This window comes from Lutra lutra, chromosome 15, assembly GCF_902655055.1.
Source record: "Lutra lutra chromosome 15, mLutLut1.2, whole genome shotgun sequence".
Lineage (NCBI taxonomy): Eukaryota > Metazoa > Chordata > Mammalia > Carnivora > Mustelidae > Lutra > Lutra lutra.
The window spans coordinates 22,889,523-22,913,558 of NC_062292.1; the positions used below are offsets into that span (position 1 = coordinate 22,889,523).

The window sequence follows — 24,036 nt, forward strand, 5'->3', positions numbered from 1 at the left end:
ATTTTGTCTAATGCCTCTTCTGCACTTATCCTATGATTTTTATTTTCTTTTTTTAATAGATGTATCAAATTGACTGGTATGCAAAAAATTGTTGAAAATCCTTGCATCACTGGAATAAATTCCACTTGATTATGGCATATGATCTTTTAATTGTTTTGTTGAATTTGCATTGCTAATATTTTGTTGGGAATTTTTACAACTGTGTTCACCAGGGATATCAGCCTATAATTTTTTTTTTCATGGCATCCTTGTCTGGTTTTGGTTTCAGGGTAATCTGTCCCATAAAATGAGTTGGGAAAAGCTCTCTCCTCTTCTTTTTTTGCAAGTTTGAAAGAAATTGGTCTTAAGTCTTCTTTGAATGTTTGATAAAATTTACTGGAGAAGTTTCTGGCCCTAGACTTTTGTTTTTTGGGGGAAATTTTGATTACTGACTCAATCTCCTCATAGTAAGTAGTCTGTTCAGATTTTCAATTCCATCATGATTCAGTCTTAGCAGATTGTAGGTGTCTAGGAATTTATCATTTCTTGTTGGTTGTCCAATTTGTTGGTATATAAGTGCATGATGAGCCTTCTAATTTTTAGTGTAGTTTATAGACTCTTGGAATTTTGAAAATAAAGCATAAGCAGCTTTTTTTTAAAAAGGTTTTAATTATGTTATCACTAACAAAGTGGTTACAGTAATGTACATAATATATGTAGGGCTTTGAATATCTCCTGTCATTGGAGAGAGAATACAGAGAATGGACCATTCCCAGAGAGGGGCTAGGGAGACTCACAAACAATTAGGTGAGCAATGGTTGGAGAAATCAATCTTGTTGAGTCTGCCTAAAGATGTTGGATAAAGAATGGAAGAGGCTATGATAACTTCTAATATCTGAAGACCTGTCACTTGAAAGAAGGGTTTGTTTTATTCTATATTTCTGTTCCTTAAAACCGTGTGACTCCATGCTTCCTTCTTCATGATAGTCCCTTTCCACTGCCTCCACCTCTCTCAAGTTCCACTTCCTCTATAAAACCTTCCCGAGGCAGGGCCTGTTGTCCCCTCCTTCAAGCTGCCAGCGCCTATCACACTGTGTACTTTTTAAAAAATATTATCTCTTTGGGGTGCCTGGGTGGCTCAGTGGGTTAAGCCTCTGTTTTCGGCTCAGGTCATGATCCCAGGGTCCTGGGATGGAGCCCCACATCGGGCTCTCTGCTCAGCAGGGAGCCTGCTTTCCCCTCTCTTTCTGCCTGCCTCTCTGCCTACTTGTGATCACTCTCTCCCTCTGTCATATAAATGAATAAAATCTTTAAAAATATATATATCTTTTTGTCTCATCCACTGGAGTCTGAGTGCCTGAGGGCAGGGGCTAGAACACAATTTTGCATTTCAGCACCTAATACAGAATAGACATTCCATGCACATTTACATGAATAAATTACAAGAATAAATGAGTTAAGGGTCATGTTTCAAATGGTTTGTCTCTTTCCTACCAATCTCTCCTTCTTTCCATCTTTTCTGTATGCTGCTGTATTTACCTTCCGAAATCGTTCTTTGGGCATGTCCCTTCCCTCTAAAACACCGTGGGGTTCACCATCACCTACCGCATAAAACACAGTCTCATCAGCTCAGCCCTCCAGAATGCGGTCCCAGTCCTACCGTTCCATCATGACTCCCTACCTTCCAAAATATGAGTCTTTATCTCAAGCCAGACTGGTCTATTTGTGGAGCCTGGCAGTGAGATGTGCCACGTTCAAGTCTGTATGTGTCATTTATTGGTGTGCAACCTTGGGCAGGGCTCTTAACCATATCTGAGTCTGCAAAATGGGCGCGGTGACATGACTTTATTATTAAATGACTTTACCTTTCTCCCTGGATGGTTCTGTGGACGAACTAAAATAGTGTGACAATACTTTGAAATTTAAATCACCTTGCAAATATATTGAGTTTTTAGTCACTGACAGTCTCATCCAGGATGCTCTTTGTCATTCTCTTTTAAGGAACACCTCCAGGCAAACTTACTCCTAGTCGGATGATCAGATTCAGGACCTAACAATGTGTTAAAATGAGAAAAAGAAAGAGAAAGATGAAAGAGGATTGTAGAAGAGAAGAGAAAAGAACCTGATCTCCTCTCCTGGGAACACACTGGAAGATTCTCAGATGAAGTAACCAAAAATTTTCATGCAGTTAAAGAAAAATTGATGTCATGACCAACCAGAGCCATCTTTGGGCTCACAGAAGGGGGTCTGGGACTGTCACGTCCACAAGGAGACCATGTCGCCTGCGTCGGCATGGGCCTGGAGGCTGGTGGCTGGCGTGTGCTAACTGAGGAGGCTGTCTTAGGGGCCAGGGGAGGATAGCAAGGGCTGTGCCCTGCACACAGTGCCCAGTGAGGGGCAGTTCCTTGCTCCAGGTGTGTACAAGCACCAGATAAGTGAAGTGAGCTAGAGGGTCAAGCCTTGCTTGAGAACAGTCACAAAGCCAGAAAGCACTTGTTTGCAGACTTGAACCTTTTACTTTTGGAGATGTTGCTCCTTCCAAAAGCTCCAATTCCACAATTCCATATTCTTATGCAGCGTCATACCCGAAACGTAGCATGCATCAATTCCTTTGAATCTTGCAAGATCCTTGGGATGTAGGTCTTATTTTTCCCTCTCCAGGGATGGTGAAACTGAGGCTCAGCAATTAACATTACTTGTCCAGGGGCGGCTGGGTGACTCAGTGAGTTAAGCCTCTGCCTTTGGCTCAGGTTGTGATTTCAGGGTCCTGGGATCGAGTCCCGTATCGGGCTCTCTACTCAGCAGGGTGCCTGCTTCCCCCTCTCTCTCCACCTGCCTCTCTGCCTACTTGTGATCTCTGTCAAATAAATAAATAAAATCTCTAAAAAATAAATAAAATTACTTGTCCAAACCCATACAACCTGTCAGAGGCAGGGCCGGCATCTCTCCCCAAGTGCACAGGCACCAAAGCCCACACGCCCTACATAGATTTTATGTAGGCTAAGCCCACTGGAGTTTGGTAAGGATCCTCCCAGCTTTGGCATGTACAAGAAGGCCATAGGGCCAGTGGATGAGCAGGTCTGGGACAGAGTAGGCTTTCCTTATGAGGCTTGTGTCAAGGAAGCCCCCCTGGGAGAAGGGAAATGGGCTCTGAAAGGTTAACCAGTGCAGTCTGGCAGTCACTGTCTTCTTAAAAACCAGAGGAATATCACTTGGATTTACCAAATACAGGAACAGGTGAGTGGGCCGTGGGAAAGGAGGAGGATTATTCACTTTCAAAATGGCTCCCTTCTTGTTTCCCTTGACTGGAGAAGAATCCCTTTTTGCCTTGACTGGTCGGAGGCTGGAGTAGCAAGGAAACAGAGGCAGAAGGGTTTGAGCCTGAAGGTCAAACCTGCCGCTCTTTACACACTGAGAGGAGTGGTCAGGTGGCGGTTGGCAAAATTACCTTTGCAGAGAAGACCCTGAGGAAACATGATCGCTCCTATCTGTGTAGCGTTTTACACCTTACAAAGCCAACCTATTACGTCATTGTCCCCAAAATCTCTGAGCTGGAGGACACACGGGCCCTGCTCATCGGGGAGTTCTGTTACCATGCGGGCCCCAGACCCACCCAGACCAAAAAATCAAAATATTTGCATGTGGGAAGCCCCAGGGTTAAATGCCCCCCATGGGGCTCCCCAGGGGGCACTGGATTTGGGCACCACAGCTCTTAGCTAGGCCAACGGCCACCGCCTCCCATGGTCTGTGGATGCGGCCCCGCCTTGGGCTCCTTGTTGGGCTCCCATCCTCAGTCCTTCCCCACCCGGTCCCTTCTCCACTCCGCCACCAGACTCAGCTCCTTGAAATGCACCTGAACGGGTCCCTCCCTGACTCTGTCCTGCGTCCTGCCGCCTGGCACTCCAGGGTAGCTGTGGAGGGGCGTGTCTAGACCTGCTGTCAACCCCCAGCCCCCTCCTTGTGCAAAGCTGCTCTGTGGAGGGGTTCCCAATTTCACCCCAGGCCTATAGCATGTGCTGCGTATCCCCTATTAGCACCACTCTCGGGGTTGTGGGGTTTTCGATTACAGACCCAGGTAACCACACAAGACTGCAAGGGAGGGGGCCTTCGGGGCAGGGTCTGTGTCTTGTTCATTCCTCTATCCCTCCTGCTTGGTCAGGGACCAGCACAAGGTACGGGCTCTATAAATACCAACGGAATGAGTGAGCAAGTGAATGCACGCATGGGCAGGTGCTGTGAGCTGTCATTGCTCACTTTAGATCAAGCAGGTCACAAGAACATCTGTGTTTAGGGTGAGCTATCCTTGCTCAAGGGGCTAACAGCACAGCCAAACGGTTTACTGTATTTACTGTAAATTAAGAGGAGCCTGGGGCGAAAGTTTAGGAACTAGAAGACAGCTTTGGGTTTGATATCACTGGTTTCATGGGCCACTTAAGTTTTTTAAATTATCTCATTTAAAATCCTATTAATAATATTGCTTTGGTAAGTCAAAAGATGTCAGGGTTCGCCTAATGGACTTTTTCTAATCCACAATCCCACATCCCTGATGCTTGGGGAGGCCATGCTCCCCCCTCCTGGCAGCAAGCCTGATGGGGGCGGGATGCAGACAGGGCCTGTCCCAGCCAGCTCGTCCCACCACGGGACCCTTCAGAGAAGGCCCTGAAACTCACACAAATGCATAAGGACAAGGACAGAGATGCTGGGCCCAGAAACGCCAGGGGCCTGATGTGTCACAGGTCACACTGGAAAGGCTCCACATATGGGATCTGAAGTCTGCATTTAAATCTTGGTTCTCAATCAATCAATCAATCAATAAATGTATGTTGGTTCTCCTTGTGACCTTGAGAATGTTATTCAACCTCTGAACTCGGATATTTTCCTTTGTAAACAGGGATAATACTTGTATCTTCCTTACTGGGTTGTCTTGAGGACTGAATGACCCAGTTATGTCAAGGGGCTTAGCAGACGGTGGGACGCTACACGCAGGTGGCTGGTGAGACGGGACCCGCAGATCCTGCTTTGCTGCCCAGCCGAAGGCTTTGGTGGGGCAGCAGAAGAGCCCAGCCCTGCAGCTGAGCCCACATTCTAGCTCGGGCTCCTGCTCACGTCTGCACTTCCCTCTGCCCATGACCCTTGGGGCCTGCGGCTGAGCATGGTGGTGGGCCCTGAAGGGTCCTTCCTCTTTCGGGCTAATCAGAACACAGACCCTTCAACCAACTTGTACCTGGCTCTGGATCCACCCTGGGGGAAACTAGGACCCCAGTGCTGTCTGTCACCGCCACCCTCCTGAGGGGAAGAATCTGAGAAGGACCTAGCTAAACCAGAGGTGGGGGGGAACTTACCATTTCAGGGTAAGTTCCTGGTGGTTCTGGGAGCCTTCTGTGACATGCTAGGAGGTGTTACATGACCATTTAGACTAAAACAACATGACATCTTTGTTTTTATTGCAACAAAGCAGTCCATGTTTTACAAATGTGTACTGAGGAGTCCGTTTTTGACAACGCAGGGCGGCGGAGGGGGGGGATATCCAGAAGCATACATTAGCAAAGTGTATGTGCGTTTAACCTTCCCAGAAGGCAATCTGGCAACATGTACCACTCGTAAAAATCAAGGGTCCAGCAACTCTACTTCACTTTTTTACCCCAAAGAACCAATTATGGTTCTATGCAAACATCAAGTCAGTAGTGTCCGCTGCAGCCGTGTAATCTGGGTAGCAGTCTGGAAGCGATCGGAATGCTGAACAGCAGGAGAAAGTCACATACATTAGGGAACATAGAGAATACCATAAAAAAAATTCACATAAATACTCCTCAGCCAGCAGGCTACAAACCAGTGTTACTGAGTGATACCCTTTAAATATGTTTTTGTAAAGAAAAACAAATATGTGCACCTACAGTCTGGGGAGGGAGGAAAGTCTGGAATAATCTATAGTAAAATGTTAATAGTTTTTTTGTTTGTTTGTTTGTTTTTTGATTTTTTTTTTTTTAAGGAATGGGATGGGAGTTACTTCCCCATGTGCTTTTCAGTGTTTTCCGAGTTTTTAACCTTGAGCTCATACACCCTTTAGACACCACGAAGCAATCACTGTTATGGGGAAAAACAAAACCAAACCTGGAGTCTGGGTTGGGGTACGTAAGGCATAGAGTCCCACGAGAGGCTCTGAATTCCCCAGCACATTCCACACGGCAGGCTGCGGAATGAAGACCCAGGGGTGCCTTTTTGAGCCCTGGCTGGATATTCTCTCATTTTACCCCAGGAAAACCTCTGCTTTGGAAGATGTGGGTATGGCGGAGAGAATGCGCTGCAGACTTGCACTCGGAGTTTAGAAACGCCTGTATTTATAGCCTGTGCAGTGACCTTTCTCGTCGACCGCAATTTATGGTTTCTTAATTGGTTTTCTTGAAACAAGCGCGGTAAGTTATATCCCTGGCAAGGGAGGAACAAATCCCATCAGAGGCCAGGAGGGTGAGGGCTGGGGTTGGGGGGGCGAGGGGGTGGGGGGAGGGGATGTGGACAGTGGGGGGTGGAGGGGGGCGGTGGGAGAGGTTGGACCTGTTCTCTTCCCAACCTCCCTGACACACTGAATTACGGTGCCTTTAATTGATGTGGTGCATCACAGGGAGGAGATGGTGGAGAGGCTGGGTTCTAAGTGAATAATCTCTTGATGTTCTATATTTATTTGTCCTCCCGCAGTGACGTCCGTGGCCAATTTCTAAGGATGGACAGCTTTTTTTTTTTTTTTTTTCCACATTTGGGACCACCTGCCTGGTAGCCAGGCAACAGAAGAGTCCAGCTTACCTCAGAAAATTGAAAGGACAGGAATGGGGAGGATTCAAATCACTCGGTAAGTCAGTAAATAAAATCATCACAAGGCAGGGGCCGGGAAAGAATGGCCTAGGGCCCCAGCACTGGGCTTTTACGCACCCGTGATGGGTGTCAATTCTGGGCTATCTTCTACATGCAAGAAATGAGATGCCGGATCTTTTTTCTTTCTCTGGCACAAAACAGGAATTTGGCAAATGTTAGTCAATTTTTTTCTAATTTTGTGTTTCGTATACGCAGGGTTTTTTGCCTTCACAAGGTGATAAACCCCTCAAAGGATGACACCAGGTGGTATTTTCTCTGCGTCTGGGGATCCAGGGATTTGGGGCAATGCCGGACACAGAGTAGGAAGGGAATTCTAGAAGGTTACACCAGAGGGACATCTTTGATGTGCCGGCACTGAGTTAACTGCAAATTTAGTTCATCCTCACAACAAATTCTATAATGCAGAATCGTCTTCATTCTCAGATGAGACAAGAGTTTCTGAAAGATTGAAGTAACTTGCTTGCGTCACTGCACTAGGAAGCGACAGAGCTAAGTCATAAAAAAGCAGGGTGGATTTCCTGGCCCAAGGCGGGACAGGGACACATGTAGCTATGGCTTGTTTCTTGGAAACAAGCTTGTTTCTAAGGCTTGTTTCTATGGCTTGTTATTCTTGGAAAACACAGAAAGTTCTGGAAGGCCCGGGGTTCTTGTGGGTCGAGGGCAGGCTTGTCTTTCAAGAGAAAAAACCCTGAACTGCCCTTCTAGCAACCCTCCAGCCTGGTCAGTGCAGACCAGAGCCAGCCTCTGGCTCTGACACAGATGGGCCAGAGGACACAGGAAGCTCACTGCCCGTTTCTCCGTAGGGACTTCGATTCCAACCAACTATGTCTTCAAGAGTGAAGATGGCCAGTGTTCGAGCAAACTCTGTAGCCAGAAGGAATAATCAGGGAAATGGTCCTTACAGCCACCCAGCCTAGCCCAACAGGAAGTACAATATGGTTTCTTATATGCTCAATTACAGGGGGGATAAAATGGAAACTATAAAAACATGCTAAGCATGACCATCCCACATAGTGGCCAAGACTTAAGATCAGATTCCAGATTTGCTACTTAGTATCTGCAGGACATCAGGCAAATCTTGAAACCTTTCCCTGCCCTGCTTTTCTCAATATAAAATTGAATTATCTTTTCCTGTGTCTTCTACTATTTCTGTGGAATGTTTGGGGATAGGAAAGATAGACAGAAGGAGGCTCTCTAAAGAGCCCGGGGTCTCAGACAAGTTCCTAAACTTCTCTCGAGAACAGTGTTTCCCTGCAAAAGACAGTGTAGACTCGGGACAGTTCGGGATCGCTCAGCGCGAGCGTTCTTTACTCTCCAACCGTGTGGTGGGCTTAGAACTGTCTGTTCTAGAAAGGGGAGGAGACAGGCCTCACCGTGTCCCTGCTGACCGACCTTCTGGACCCCTTCACCACCCCTCCCCCACCCCAGCCTCTGGCCCCGATGCCCCCATGTTGGACCCTCCTTCTCCCCTCCACGCTTGCTAATTCAATGAGTCCGGGTCTGTCCAATTAAGTCCACTGCTGCCCTCGCCAGATCTTCTAACAGCCCTAATTGGAAAATCAGCCCCAGCCTCTGCCCATCAAAGCTGATTACATCTGCGAGCAGAGGGGCCTGGTCCCTGTCCGGGATGCTCTTCCCACCCAGGCCCCTGAGCTCATCCCGCCCAGTTCCCTGGGGCTGTCTGCAGCGGCAGGAGTCAGCCCCAGAGAGGCGCCTCCTCCACTTGGAGGGAGCAGCTGGCCTCCCCGGCTTCGGTCTGCGGCAGAAACAAATGTGTGCTCACCCCAGCGACCTGGAAACCAACGCACTCTCAGAGCAAAAAGTCATTTTCTCTGAGCCGCATTCACTTTGCCCCTCCACAGTCCCAGGGGAATCTCTAGACCGGGGCGGGGAGGATTTACTCCAAGAAAGGGTACACTTGCCTCAGGGAGCCATCCTGAGGGAACCACAGTCCAGCCTCCGGAGTTCCCAGGGGCCTGCTCAATGGAACCCCTTCCTGGGGCGGCGGGGGGCGGTCAAAACTGGCTAACAACCAGCAGGGAAAACATTCTTTACGGAAAAACATTTTTGGGGGGCACCTGGGTGGCTCAGTGGGTTAAGCCTCTGCCTTCGGCTCAGGTCATGATCTCAGGGTCCTGGGATGGAGCCCGAATCAGGCTCTCTGCTCAGCGGGGAGCCTGCTTCCCGCCCCCCCCCCCCACTCTCTGCCTGCCTCTCTGCCTGCTTGTGATCTCTCTGTCAAATAAATAAATAAAATCTTTTTAAAAAAATTTTTTTTGAAATAAAACTCACACAACATTCAAAATTTACCCATTGTGAAGTGTGCGGTTCAGCGGTGTATGAGAATACCCACGGTGTTGTGCAGCCGTCACTGCTGACCCCAGAACATTTTCATCATCCCCAAAAGAAAGCCTAGACCCATTCGGGGGTCACTGCCCATCCTCCTTTCCCCCCGGAGCCCTGGAAAACCACTAATCTACTTCTGTCTCCATTATATCACTTCTGGTTTAAGACTCACCAGGCATACCTGCTTCCCCTGTTTTCCATCTGGGCATTTTGTCACGACTGCCTACTGAGGGACTTTGCAATCTTTTGCTTTTGGCTCTGTCTATACATCACTTCTTCAAGCTAAATGATTAAGTTGAAGTCGTCTTGATCATCCTCAATGGTAAACAACATTTCTTGTACTTTCGTAAGTATGTGCAGGTTTTGTTTTAAGATTTTGGTTTTTTATTTGGGGAGAGAGAGAGAGAGAACACAAGCAGGCAGAGAGGCACGCCAAGAGGGAGGGAGAAGCAGGCTCCCTGCTAAGCAAGGCGCCCAACCCGGGGCTCGATCCCAGGACCCTGGGATCATCACCTGAGCCGAAGGCAGATGCTTAACCCACTGAGCCAAGCAGGCGCCCCATCATAAGTATGTTTTATGTTCAAAATTTTCCATTACACACTAGGGAGCTGAGGTCAGAAATCCTTAATGTGCTTACAAGGGGCACCATCAAATACTGAATAATTTACCCATAACATCAACACGTATTTGCATAGCCCTGGACCCTTTGGGTGCATCATCTATAGGGTTCTCCTCTGAACATGTGTGTCAAGGCTTGTATCATAATATCCACATGAACCTGTGTGCCCCCCCGCCTTGCCATGTGCTTCACTCCAGGGATGGAGCCAACCCAGACTTTGAGTTATGGGCAGACACTCTTCAGGGCAGGCACTCTGTGAAGAAAACAACCATACTTCTTCCGTAAAGAAATAGTAATTCTCGTAACAGTAAATACACACACACACACACACACACGGGTCTCTGTAGTATTTTTACATCATCTAATACAAAGCTCAAAGGGATCCTGTGACATAAGATGGGATGGCATTACTATTCTATTTAACCCATAAATAAACGGAGACTCAGTTTACTGAAGTGATTTTCCCAAGATCCCACAGTCATTTGGAAAGTCAGCCATGGCCCCATAACAGCACTTTACCATTCACGTGGATTCTCAGAGTTAAAACCCCATCTGTCGAGATGGAGATCTTGGGACCTCCACTTGAAGACAACATAAATCTGTTTGTTTATAGTAGAATGGCAAAAACCCATGGGTGCAGATAAGCAGAAAATGTGAATGCATATTAGTATTCAGTTTTTAGTCTCAAATGCACCAAATGCAAGACGATGTTCCCTGGAACATCTCAGTCTATTCATTTAGCTGAAACATCATCTTGTCATTGCCTGGGCTCTGTCTCTGAGACCCACTAACCCAGTCCCACGGGGCTTTTAAGGCCTGTGGGAGGAAGCAACTCTCTGTCTTAGCTAAGAGCCACTCGCAGTCCCCAATCTCGTTAGTTCTCATTAAAGTACCAGGGGATCAGGCACACTGATGGACTGGGGAGGCACTTGGGTTCTTCAGGGGCTGCTTTACTACAAAGGAAAGGTGTGACCCTGACTCTGACCACTCCAGCCCATCTATCTATCTATCCATCCATCCATCCATCCTCTCTCCCTCTCCCACCCTCCGTCCCTCCTTCACTCTACCCCTAGGCTACCTCCCTCTTCAAAATGTTTAAATCCAACACCTTCCTTCTACTCCTGCTACCAATACACAGGTTCAGAGCCTGGTGACCCCTTACAGACTACTGCCAGTATAAAATATTTTCAATGTTTATTTTGATATAACTTTTACTCCTTTTCTAATAAGATAAACATTAGTAAAAAAAACTTTTAAAAATAAGGAAAATAAAAACCACCTAGATTTCTATTACCTAAGATAATGACTGTTAATATTTTAGATCATTTTTCAATATGGGAGTATCTATTGCCAAAATACAACTCTGGGGGTGCCTGGGTGGCTCAGAGGGTTAAGCCTCTGCCTTTGGCTCAGGTCATGATCTTAGGGTCCTGGAATCAAGCCCCACATTGGGCTCTCTGCTCAACAGGGAGCCTTCTTCTCCCCCCCGACCTGACTCTCTGCCTACTTGTGACCTCTCTATGTCAAATAAATAAATAAAATATTTTTTAAAAAATAAAATAAAATACAACTATGTTGCTCTCCTGCCTAAACCTTGCAAGGGCTCTTCCCACCTCTGGTAAACATTCGCTGCCCTCCTGGGTCAGTTTTATGTCTCCTTTTGAACCTCATTCCCAAGCCAGGGGGACTCTAGTTCAGAACCTGAGACAGACATCAAGCGTGCGCCTGGCTGGCTGGTCTGTTATGGCCCCCAGGGTTTGAAAGGACAGTGTTGCTAGGTGGGGTTGGCGGCACCTGGCCCCAAGTACCTTACTTACTTACTTACACACACACACACACACACCCTTATACACATAGGTTAACTGCGTACACCTGCAGTTGAGATCACAGCTTGTGTGTCTAGTACACGGATCCGTGTATCTTCCCCTAAGTCTGTCTACAAGCCTTTGCGCAAGCAATTTCCCCTGCCTGGAATGCTGTTATCCTTCCTACCCCTGGTCAGAAAACACAGATCATATCTTCTTTTTTTTTTCAGATCCCACAGTCAGAAAAATCTCTTCCTCCCCTTTGCTCCTGGGCCATGGGATACTCCACTCCATTTCCATGTCCTAACCACTGTCTTTTCTGTGCATGTGGTCTCGCCCTCTGGAATTCCTCGGGGCCTGAGATCATCCTCGGGTTGTCTTTTATTCCATAAATGCTGTTCACAGCAGAGGTAGAGGGTTGGTTGGACCGAAGCCTATAATGAAAGTCTGAGGCCTTGGGACCACCCACCTTCACCTGATCTGTCTTCACCTGGGCACTCTCTCTTTTCTAGAACCCAGGCCAGTAGTACATGAGGAAGCTTTTCGGGCTGACTCGTGATCTTATCTGGGCCGACTGGGATTCTGTACTCAGAGTTCCCGGTGGGAGACCGTGTATGGTCAAGAGTGCCAAGGTGAGAAAATGATTCTTTGTATCTTACCTCAACCCAAAAAGAATTTTAGGTGATTCAGAAATACAGATCATTCAGTAGGGTAAGAATTAAATAAATAAAACAAGTAGATAAAGACAGCAAGGAGGGTCTCTTAGCAACAGGCGTCCAGCTATAAGCTGGTATTCAGAACGGCGGGATGTGGGCTGCAAATTCAACTCTGGGCTTCTTAGCCACCAAAGGAAAAAGGGAAATAGGGTCAATTACAACAAATCCCAGTTTAAGAGGAGCTCAGTTTTCTTTCCACTAAGGCTTGAGAGGAATCCTCTTAAAGGGAGAGGCTGAGATCTGCAGGAGAAAGTTGTCACTACATCGTCACATATATTTTAAAAAGCAGCTTCTTCTTGAATCTTCCAGGGCAGTCTGAGAACCTAAGACCCAAGACCTATCTCTGAAAGAAAGTGTGGTGGCGTTCAAGTCTTCAGCCCTCCCGGGCGAGCCCGACCGGGAGCTCAGGGCATCTTGAGAACAGGGGTTCTGACAGCTGCTGCCCAGAGCCAGGGAGGACTGGGAGCCACCTCAGATCTTCGGGGCACGGATGGGGGTGGGGGACAGCGTGTGGAGGCTGATCTCACGGCGCTTCTGGCCTCTCTTCTGCCTCACCCAGAGCACTCTGCTTCTCTGTTTCCTATCTTAGAGTTTGGGGTCAGCTGTTTGACAAAAGGGTTTTGCATCAAAAAACCTGAAGTTTAAGAACCTGTCATGGGTAATATTTCTCCTCACTGAGCTTCTGATGGGCTTTTGCCAGCAGAATTTAAATTCATGGTTAAATTTTGGAGCGAAAACTTGGAGAGCACCCAGAAGAATGAAAAGCAGGTATTCACACAAATACATGTGCGCACATGTTCTCAGGATCACTATTCCCAGTAGCCAAAAGATGAAGGCAGCCCAAAAGTTCACCAATGGAGGGATAAAAAATTATGGTATATACCTAGAATGGGATACTATTCAGCCATAAAAAGAAATGACATTCTGATACGGGCTATAAGAGGGATGAACCTCAAAAACATTACATGAAGTGAAAAAAAGCCAAACACTGAAGTTCACTTACTTCATGACTCCATTTATATGAAATTTCCCGAATAGGCAAATCCATAGACACAGGAAGCCGATTGGGGAGAAACTACTTAACGGGTCTGGGGGTTTTGCTTTTGTTTTAAGATTTTATTTATTTCTTTGATAAACAGACAACAAGCAGTGGAGAGGGGCAGAGGAAGAGAACGAGAGAAACGCAGAATCCCTACTGAGCAGGGAGGGAGCCTGATGCAGGGCTCAATCCCAGAACCTGGAGATCATGACCTGAGCCGAAGGCAGATGCTAAACTGACTGAGCCACATAGGTGTCCCTGGGTCTTTACTCTGGAGTGATGGAAACTAAGCAGAAGTGATTGCACAACACTGTGAATGTATGAAACGCCACTGAATTTCACACTTTGAAGTGGTTATTTTATGTTATGTGAATTTCACTTCAATTAATAAAACAGAAACCCTTGGAGGTTAGACCACCAATGGTGGCCACAAAAGGCCATTTTGCCAAGCAGCAACTGAGGGAGCAGAGGGTAGAGATGACATCCTCAGGGCAACGGAAACCTTCGTGGGGGCCCGCATGCACATGCACATACTCCCTCCCAGAGTAGAACTGAGGGACGCACGGCCAGAAGAGAACGTTTGGGTCAGGTAGTTTCTCTTTCCTGGGATTCCTGCCTGGGGTTTACACTGCCTTTATCTCTTTAGCCCACAGTTAGTGCTCCTAACACGTGGACTGGTTGACTAGACCACAAGTCAAGTGTCGGCGTCTGTATTTTGAACTCATGACTCACAGAACGACATACGTGACTATTTCCCTAACGCCACCCCACCCCGGGCCCCATCAAGTCATTCAGCCTCATCTGCCTCTGAATTTATAGCAAACAATTACAAGAATAAACCTTTCCTGTCCAGGATGCCATGGAGTATCTACTGTGGGTAGAATTAAGATTAACCTCCAGAGGGTCACTTCACAAAGTCAGGTGTATCATTTTCCTGTTCTTTCCTGCTGGATTAAGGGCCAGCTTCAGCCGTTTTCCTGAGGGCCCTCAAGCCATTCCCCGGGAGACAAGCCCTCCCCCAGAAAATGACACACTCTTTTATATTTGAATCCATTCATGCACTGAATTAGTACTTACTGAATACTGAGCATGTCTCCGGTGCCAGGCTCTGGGCCAGGGGAGCAGTGGGCTGCAGTGTGGACAGGAGACACAGCGCGCCCCTGCACAGGGAAACAGAGGCACCAGCACAATTACAAGTGTGCTGGGGACTCTCGCGGGGAGTGCAGGGGGCTGCGGGAACGCACAGGTCCAGGGGCTCAGGGATATCCCTGAACTTGAGAGTCATTAAGGAGAAGGGCTCCTCCAGGACCTGGGAGTGGAAACAGGCTGTCCTGGCGATGACTTCTGCCCAGACTGAGAGCAGGTCGGACCATCTAACCTCACTTGGGGGGAGTGCACACTGGCGGGGAAGAATCAGTGTTGCTTTACCTACGGGCCACAGCAAAGTACTTTCTCTAGGCTTTTCCACTCTGGCTACTTCTCTGCTGCACCTGGCCCTTCCCTGCACCTCCCTTACCACTCCTCCTCCAAATCCCTCTTTCTTTATGTCACTGGGTATCATTCTAAGCTTTTAGGAGTGTACAGATCCCTTTGAGAATCTGATGTAAGCCATGGGCACTCTCCTTGAAGACAAAAGCCCATAAAGAATTCTGCCTACAAGTTCAGGGAATTCATGGAGCCCCTAAGGTCCACCGCTGAAGCCCTCTATGAGTCCATGGGTTCCAGAGGCCTAGGAGGCCTGGCAGCCAGCAGTGCCCCCAGCGGGCAGCCCTTGCCCCACAACATGCTTGTCCCCCAGGGCCACTGCTTTTCCAGATGGACTGCCCAGTTCTCCGTCCATGCTGGCTCTTTGACATGAGCTCTGCCTGACTCTCCCCCTCACCCCCCCGGATCTATGTCTGCACCCCTTTATTCTTTCTCCAGATGCCCGTCCCTCCTCCTTTCACCATCTTTCTGCCAGCAAGGCACCCCTCCTGAGGGGGAGGTGGCCCTCCGGGCCCTGGACCCTCCTTCCCCAGCCCATGTCAGCACCTCTCTTGGCCCCTAATGGGGCAGCTCAGAAAGCTGCTAGGAAATGCCTCTGGGCAGGATTCTAGTTGAGCAGAAGCTCCTGACAGGCGGCTTAATTCCTTCCCATGGGGTCACAGTCAAGTTCAGCAGAGCCGCCCAGGGATGAGGAAGCAGCTGATGCTGGGCAATGCCTTGAGGAAGGAGCCCCAGAGCGTGGAGAGAGATGACAAGACAGAATTCTTTAAAGTTACCTTAAAATATGCTTCAGGGGGCGCCTGGCTGGCTCAGTGGGTTAAAGCCTCTGCCTTCAGCTCAGGTCATGATCCCAGGGTCCTGGGATGGAGCCCCACATCGGGCTCTCTGCTCCACGGGGAGCCAGCTTCCTCCTCTCTCTCTCTCTCTGCCTGCCTCTCTGCCTACTTGTGATCTCTGTCTGTCAAATAAATAAATAAAATCTTTAAAAAATATATATATATGCTTCAGTGTGTCTCCCCTCACTGCGGTCCCTACAGCAACATATGGATGGAGACAGCCCCTCTTCACTCGTGGCCCCTTTCCTTTAGAAAAGGCCCTTCTCACTCTCTTTCATCACATTCATTGCATTTTCATGTGGCACCACACCTTAGAATCTTGGTGCTTTCTCAGAATGGAAACTTCCAGAAGGTAGAAAAATCTGTTTTATTGGCGTTATTCAGGACCCTACAGGTGAAGAGGGAAATGCTTCACGAATAGCGTTTACACCTGTGGGGCCTGCCCCTGAGAGGCTAAGGCTTTAATGCAAACACTGACCTGGTGAAGGAGTTCAGGCTGAGCCACCCCAAAATATGCCACGCTGGTATATGGATTATTTTGAGCCGAAGGCATCTGGAAATCAGCAAGCACACAGAGGGGCTTTCCCTGAACTCCTCTTACCTGGGTCAAGACAGACCATCCAACAAGAACTCAACTATCATAAATCCTCTCCCAGGGCCTGTTTGTCTTTCCTCAAAATCATTTACTCTCCCCCCAGTTCCCCATTCCCCTTCCTCCTCCTTATTAAGACCGTATATAAGCTCTTAAATCTCACTGCCTTTTGGAGTATTCACTTTTTTTCCCTGTGATGCCCCCTTGCATGTAATATTAAAAATTAATAAATCTCTATGCCTTTTCTCTTGTTAATCTGCCGGTTGTCAAATTTCATCACAAACCCAGTTAATGAACCAAAGACTATAGAAGGAGTCTTTCCAGTGCTCAACGTCACTCATCATCAGGGAAACACCAATAAATCCACGATGAGATACCATGTCACACCTGTCAGAATGGCTAAAATTAACCAGTCGGGAAACAACAGATGTTGGCGAGGATGTGGAGAAAGGGGAGCCCTCTTACACGGCTAGTGGGAATGCAAACTGGTGTGGCCACTCTGGAAAACAGTATGGAGGTTCCTCAATAAGTTAAAAAATAGAGCTGCCTTATGATCCAGCAATCAGACTACTGGGTATTTACTTGAAGGATACAAAAATACTGATTGGAAGTGGTACATACATCCCGATGTTTGTAGCAGCATTATCAACAATAGCCAAACTACGGAAAGAGCCCAAGTGGACTTACCATCAACTGGTAAGTGGAAAAAGAAGAGGTCATGTACACACAATAGAATACTACTCGGCCACCAAAAAGAACGAAATCTTACCATTTGCAATGACATGGATGGAGCTAGAAGTGTATTCTGCTAAGTGAAATAAGTCAGTCAGAGAAAGACAGATACCCTATGATTTCACTTATATGGAATTTAGGAAAAAAAAACAGATGAACACATGGGAAGGGGGAAAAAAAAAAAAGCAAGAGAGAAGCAAATCCTAAGAGACCCTTTTTTTTTTTTTACAAGATTTTATTTATTTATTTGAGAGAGAGAGTGAGAGAGCACGAGAAGGGGTAGAGTCAGAGGGAGAAGCAGAGCCCCTACTGAGTAGGGAACCCGATGCGGGACTCAATCCTGGGACTGCAGGATCATGACCTGAGCCGAAGGCCGTCACTTAACCAACTGAGCCACCCAGGAGCCCCCATAAGAGACTCTTAATGATAGAGAAAAAAACTGAGGGTTGATGGAGGGAGATGGGCGGGAAATGGGTTAAATAGGAGGTGAGCATTGAGGGGGGCATGGTTTTGATGAGCACTGGGTGTTGTATGTAAGTGATGAACCGCTAAATTCTACACCTGAAACCAAAATTACACTATATATTAACTAACTAGAATTTGAATAATAATTTGGAGAGATAAATAAAGACCTAACAAATGAACAAAAAAAGGAGAGTCTTTCCTCCCCTGCACTGGCAAATTAAGGGCTGCCCAGAAGGCACCTTACTGCGGGATCTTAAAGGCCTTAAGTTTGCTAATAAACTGGGACTGTTCACAGCAGGACACTGGGTTTTTGGTGTTTGGAGGAAACCGTTAGTTGCTTATAACATCTCCCCTTCCTTATTAACAATAGAACTTCAATTCTGTTTTTGTTTCTTCAATTTAAAAAAAAAATGTAGATTTACATGCAGTTAGCGTGTAAGGAAATATTAGAGATCACATATACCCTTTACCCAATTTCCCCCAATGGTAACATCTGGCCAAACTATGAGCACCATCACACCAGGAAACTGACATGGACACAATCCAGTGACCAGCAAAGTTCACCAGTTTTATAAGAGTACGTGCCAGTTTGTCTGTGTATATTTCCTTCTCTACAATGTGATCACAGGTACAGATATGTGTGACCACCACCACAGACACAGAACAGTTCTGTGACAAGGCCCCCTGGCGCCACCCTTTGACAGCCCACATCACCTCCCTCTCTCCCCATGCTCCAACTCCTAGTGACCATGGATCTCTTACCCATTTCTGTATCCATTTCTTACCCATCCCTTCAAGGATGTTAAAGAAACAGATTCATATGGGATGTAACCTTTTGAGAGAACCTCAGTGTTCAGCTGGACATCCTGCCATCCAGAATAAACACTTCATTTCCCAGGTTCCCTCTAATTTCGTTTCGTGTGGCTATGTGACCACATTCTGACCAGCCAGACTTAAGCGCAAGTTTTATTTGGGTCTCATGGGAAGGTTGCTTAAAGCTTGGGACCCATTCGGCTGGCAGAGTCCTCCTTTCGGCTCTTCTGCTGTTCCTCCTGGTCTGTACTGGGATGTGTGATATTGTGATTTTTGACAAGAAATGTAAATTTGGTCTTCATCCAATTCCTGGCACAGAGCTCCTAAACCTTTGGGATATCATAAAGCTTGAAAGCAATAAAGGTGTCTTTTGTTATGTTCATAGGGTAACTTCTGGAAAGTCCCTAGGTAACCAAAGGATGGGGGATGGCTGCCAAGAGAACTAACCCTGGGATTAGAGGATGGGAACTTTCAGTCCAGCTTCCTGGGAGAGGGGTCCCAAGGGCTTCCAGACTGAGGAGCCTGTGGAGGTTGGGGAGAGTGGTGGGTTCAAAGGGGCCATGGAAGCTCTGTGCCCTTCCCCCCACACCTTGCCTATGTATCTCTTCATCTGGCTGGGTGGTTCGTATCCTTTAATATCCTTTGTAATAAACCAGTCGTCTAGTGAGTAAAATATTTTTCTGAATTTGGTGAGCTGCTCTAGCAAATTGACTGAACCCAAGGAGGAGGCTGACAGAGCCTCTAATCTACACAAACACAGGTGATAACGTGGACTTCCAACTGCCACCTGAAGTTGTGGGGAGGGCCGTCTTGTATCTTGTAGGACTAAGCCCTTGGCCTGTGGCGTCTGAGGCTATCTGTGGAAAGATGTGATAGCTGGAGCACTAGCAGCCATCCTGAATCATGAGGAAACTTGATGATGAGAGGGTCATGTTCCAGGAGCGAAACAGAAAGCTAGAAAGCTGGATGTTCTCAGTGGCCCCCACGGAGCTGCTATGGCAGCTCTGCGCTGCCCATGAGAAATAGAATCCTATCTTGGGGTGAGAAATAGATTCCTATCTCGTTTAAACCACTTTTTCAGCCATTACCTCCAGCTGAAACCAATCCTAAGTAAACATGTGTGTTTAGTGGTGTTTTAGGACAGCAGTTTTCCAACTTCAGCGCACATCGGCATCTCCCCACACAGTTTGCTGGGCCTGGCCAGAGTTTCCAAACCAGCAGGTCTAGAATGAGGCCTGAGAGTATGCAGTCCCAGATGACACTGCAGCTGCTGTCCAGGGACCGCACCTTGAGAACCTCAAGCATGAACAGTGGACTGGAAGTGTAAAGGCTGGAAATAGGGCAGGAGAGAGGGGAACAAAAGGCTTCTGCTAAGTGAAGGTTGGGTAAAAAAGAACTCAGAGGAGGGGGATGGGGGAACCTCAGGGACAGCAACAGGACTTCCAGACTGACAGAGGCAAGCCACAGAAGGTGCCACAGGTGGGAGGGAACCGAGAATGGCAGTCATGGGACCAGAAAGAGAAACTCCAGAGAAGCTGCCATTCAGGGGGGAGTGCTGGAGTTCTGCCTTATTTGGCAAAGCTGAAATGCTAACTAAGAGCTGGAGAGGTCGGCATAGAGACCTGGGGGCCCGCTGCCTCCAAGAGAGTGTTCTGGAGCAGCCGTGTAGATGGTGTGGGCAGAGGGCAGGGTCTCAGTGAAACTTGCTTTCAGAGGCTGGGAAGGTGGGGACGTGCCAGCAGATGAGTCAGAAGGCGAGGACGAGGCTGGAAGGCCGGCTGGCGCAGAGCCAGGAGCCTGAAGAGAACCTCTGAAAGCAGAGGCTGCGATCAGTCTCCAGGTGGCATGGAGGCCAAGGAGACTCCCAAGGACCTGGGATTCAGTGAGGCACGGGCAGCTGCACGGACGGTGCCGAGGCTGCAGGGAGAGGGAAGTGAATGGAGAGCTGAGGCTGCAGGTGTGGGGAGACGGGTCTGGTGAGGGAAGGGGGAGAGAGCCAGGATGAGAGCTTGTGGGGTCACGAGGGCAGGGGGAGCTTCACAAGAGGTGACATCCAGCACAGGTGTAGACAGAAGGAAAGAACAGGGGAAAGGGGGGGCAGATGAAAGATACTAGGAAAATTGGGGCCTCGATGGCGCAGCGTCCTGAGGAAGAGGATGGACGCATGGGCCAGAGGGACACTTCAGAGACAGGACAAGACAATGAGAGAAGAACACAGCCTCTGGAAAGGAGAGATGACCATGACAGCGTTCTCACAAACGCAGCACAGCAAGGCCCGGAGAGCAGGAAGAGAAGGCTGCTGGACTCTGAGCATCCAAGGGGCAGGCAGGGAGGGACCCCAGTGTCACATGAGGCTTGGGTGCAGAGGTGACGGGAGGCAAACCCAGGACACGCACCTGGGAGGGAACCTCTACCTACTGGGCCTGGAGCTGTGGGACCACCAGGGGACCATGTCCCCTGTGTAGGTGGCGCCCTGTGATCCTGCACAGGCACCCATCAGGCCCCACCAGCAGGAGCTGGAATGAGCTTCCGGTAATCAGCGGTGGGAGTACTTGTGGGATGACAGAGAGCACAGGAGGGTGGGTGTCTGCAGATTGAGACAGTGCTGTCTGCTTGGTGCCTTGTGCATTGCTTTGTTTCTCCTTGCTTTTAGATCAAATATATTCTGTTGATTCAAAAAATAATTATAAAACATCTACAGTATGGGGAGCTAAATGCACTGGGGGAGCGGGGCTGGGGGCATTAGGGGATGAGCTCAGAGCAGGATCACCAATGCCTGGGGCAAGGCTTCCAGGCGGAGTGAGGTTTCGTTCAGACCTGCCCACAATGAGTTACCCAAGAGGAGGCCGTGGCAGGAGGGAGAGTATCCAGGCAGAGGGAACAGCATGTGCGAGGGCCTGGAAACGAGAAAGAGCATGGTGTCTGAGCACGTGAAGAACTTCAGGGTGGCCGGGGCATGGGGGGGGGGGCCGGGGGTGGAGGGACAGACTGGAGGGACAAGTAGAGTCAAGTCCCCAACGACTCAGTAAGGCACTGCTGGAGTGAAAACTACTTCTGCGGGCAGAGGGAAGACGTTCTGGGTTTTCCTGGAGCGGGGCTGGGTGATGGGACCTTTGGGAAGGAACAGGGATGGGCAACCAAACATATACAATCGTATTTACTTCCTACTGTGGACAAACAGATGTCAGTTAGGAAGTTGGGAACGGGGGACAGGATGGTCTGGCGGAGAGACTACCTGGGTCAAAGCAGGAAGGCCTGAGCCCGGGCCTGCGCTGCTCCAGGAGAGAAATCTGGGCCCTTCCTGCCCCTGGCTGCCCTGCCGTGGGGCTCCACGCCGATGCCCCCCACACACGGCCTGCAAGGCTCTTTGTGTGTTTGTTTTCACCTGGCTCGGGGGGCGGTGGTATTTCGCTCGATATCACAAACACTGATCATGGTCCAAACTGCTCCTACTTCTGCAGTAACCTGCTAAGTTCCTGGGGAGTGGACAAGGGTGGCCCTAGCCAAGTGTAAGATTTTTTTTCTAATTTTCTTAAAGATTTTATTTATTCATTTGACAGACATAGATCACAAGTGGGAAGAGAGGCAGGCAGAGAGACAGGAGGAAACAGGCTCCCCGCTGAGCAGAGAGCCCAATGTGGGGCTCGATCCCAGGACCCTGGGAATCACGACCTGAGCCGAAGGCAGAGGCTTTAACCCACTGAGCCACCCAGGCGCCCCCCCCTTTTTTTTTTTCTAATTTTTAAGATGAAAGAGTTTTTATTACAGAAAACTGAAGACCTATACAAAAGTAGAGAGAGTGGTATAATGCGCCCCAGCCTTTTTCATCCAAACCTCTGATTATTGATTATTTTGAAGCATATCCTAGACACCATACATTGAATTTCATAACCATTGTGGTAATGCCTTTTTTTGAGTAGCTCTCTTTACTATAATACACTGTCATCAGCATACCTAAACAAGTTAGTAATAGTCGCATCACTTGATTAAAAAAATCCGGCGTCCATATACATAGAACCTTGGACCACACCAAAGTCAAAGCCAAAGCTGAGTGTTCTCACAGGCACGCAGCTATCAGCACCGGCCGGCATGTCACCGTGGGCCTCGCAGCCCATCAGATTCTCGGGGGGCCTACCCTAGTACACCCAGGCGGGACCAGAGCCCCCCACGTGCTGATGGCAGGACCCAGGAGACAACACAGAATCCTGAGCAAATGCACATCTGATGCACTGTGTGGTCGCGGGCAAGCCACTCTCCGTGGGTGCCTTGCTGCAAAATAAGGGGATAAAAAAACTGAGGAACCAGCCCAAGGGTCTGCAGGCAGATGAATGAATAAAGAACACGCAGTTGGGGTGCCTGGGTGGCTAGGTGGGTTAAGTCTCTGCTTTCAACTCAGGTCATGATCCCAGAGCCCTGGGGTGGAGCCCCACATCGGGCTCTCTGCTCAACAGGGATCCTACTTCCTCCTGTCTCTCTGCCTGCCTCTGCCTACTTGTGATCTCTGTCAAATAAATAAATAAAATCTGTTTTAAAAATTAAATAAAGAACACGCAGTGTGTGTACCCACACAGACACACACGTACACACGTGTACACACACACACACACACACACACACACGCACAGGAATATTACGCAGCCTTAAAAAGGAAAATCCTTCACACACCCCAACATGGCTGAACCTCAAGCACATTACAGGAAGCAGATAAGCCAGTTGCAAAGGGCAGACGCTGCATGATTCCATTCATGTGAGGATCTAAAGTCATCAAAAATCGCAGCAAGTAGAAAGCTGGTTGCCAAGGGCTGGGGGAAGGCAGGAGGCAACTTAGTGTTCGGTGGGTACAGAATTTTAGTGCCGCCGGGTGAGGAAGGTCTAGAGATCTGTGGCTCGCCCACGTGAACATACTGAACCCTGCTGAGCTGTGCAGTCAACAATGGTTAGCACAGTGAAGGCTGGTATGTCTTTCACCACAAGTAAAAACACAAAAAAACTTCTGGCGTCCATCCTCGCTGTAGGAATTGGAGGAACGTGATAATTCTGAGACCTCACTCTGCTCTGTGCTGGGAGGCGCCTCAGAACTCCATAGGCTCCTTCAGAGAGTGAGGTGGGAGGGGAAGCCATGTATGGGACCTCCTCTCCTTTTCACACACACACACACACACACACACACACACACACACACACACACACCGCGCACCCCGGAAACAAGAGGCTGCACCCAGCGGCTGCAAGCAGGGGTCAGGGGGGCTGGGCAGGCTCAGTAAGGTACTCGATGGGGGCAAGGAGTGGGGGTTCGCCAAGTCAGAGAAACAAAGGGAAGCAAAAGCCTTTATCCGGGGCTGGGCTGTCCTCGGGGAACATTCTGGAAGGAAAGGAGAAAGCCCAGTTGGTCAGGGGCAGCCATGCGGGGGGATCCGAAGTGACAGATACAAATGTGTAGTACACTGGGCAGACATGGGGAAGATTAGAAGCGCGTGGATGCTGACAGCGGGCAAGACGGGGTGGGGGGGGCAGGGAGCTGGCAATTCCGAATCCCCGAATCTCCTCCCAGGCACCCGGGTCTGCAGAGTGCTTTTAGGGCACATTACCATAAAGCTATTTTTCAGATTCTCGCAAGCCTGGCCCAAGGGAATCCAGGCGACAGGAGGCAGGACTGGAGGTGCAGCTGCGTGTCTCCTACGTCTCCCGGGAAGGCTCCCCCGGAATCAGTGCAGCCAGAGAGCAGAGACCAGATTCTCCGCA

The 24,036-nt window shown here is 48.7% G+C and overlaps 1 protein-coding gene across 6 annotated transcripts in view; it reads right to left on the minus strand.

Annotated features, from left to right (window-relative positions):
- The window catches only part of FAM163A (family with sequence similarity 163 member A), a 74,850-nt gene that overhangs the window by 30,798 nt on the left and 20,016 nt on the right, over positions 1-24,036 (minus strand). For 2 of the 6 annotated variants that reach the window (XM_047705777.1, XM_047705776.1), the window contains one exon: positions 14,449-14,531. The exons of the other annotated variants lie outside the window; for them this stretch is intronic. The gene's annotated coding sequence lies outside the window, so the exon portion shown is untranslated. The remainder of the gene's footprint in view (positions 1-14,448; positions 14,532-24,036) is intronic. 6 annotated transcript variants of the gene reach the window in all.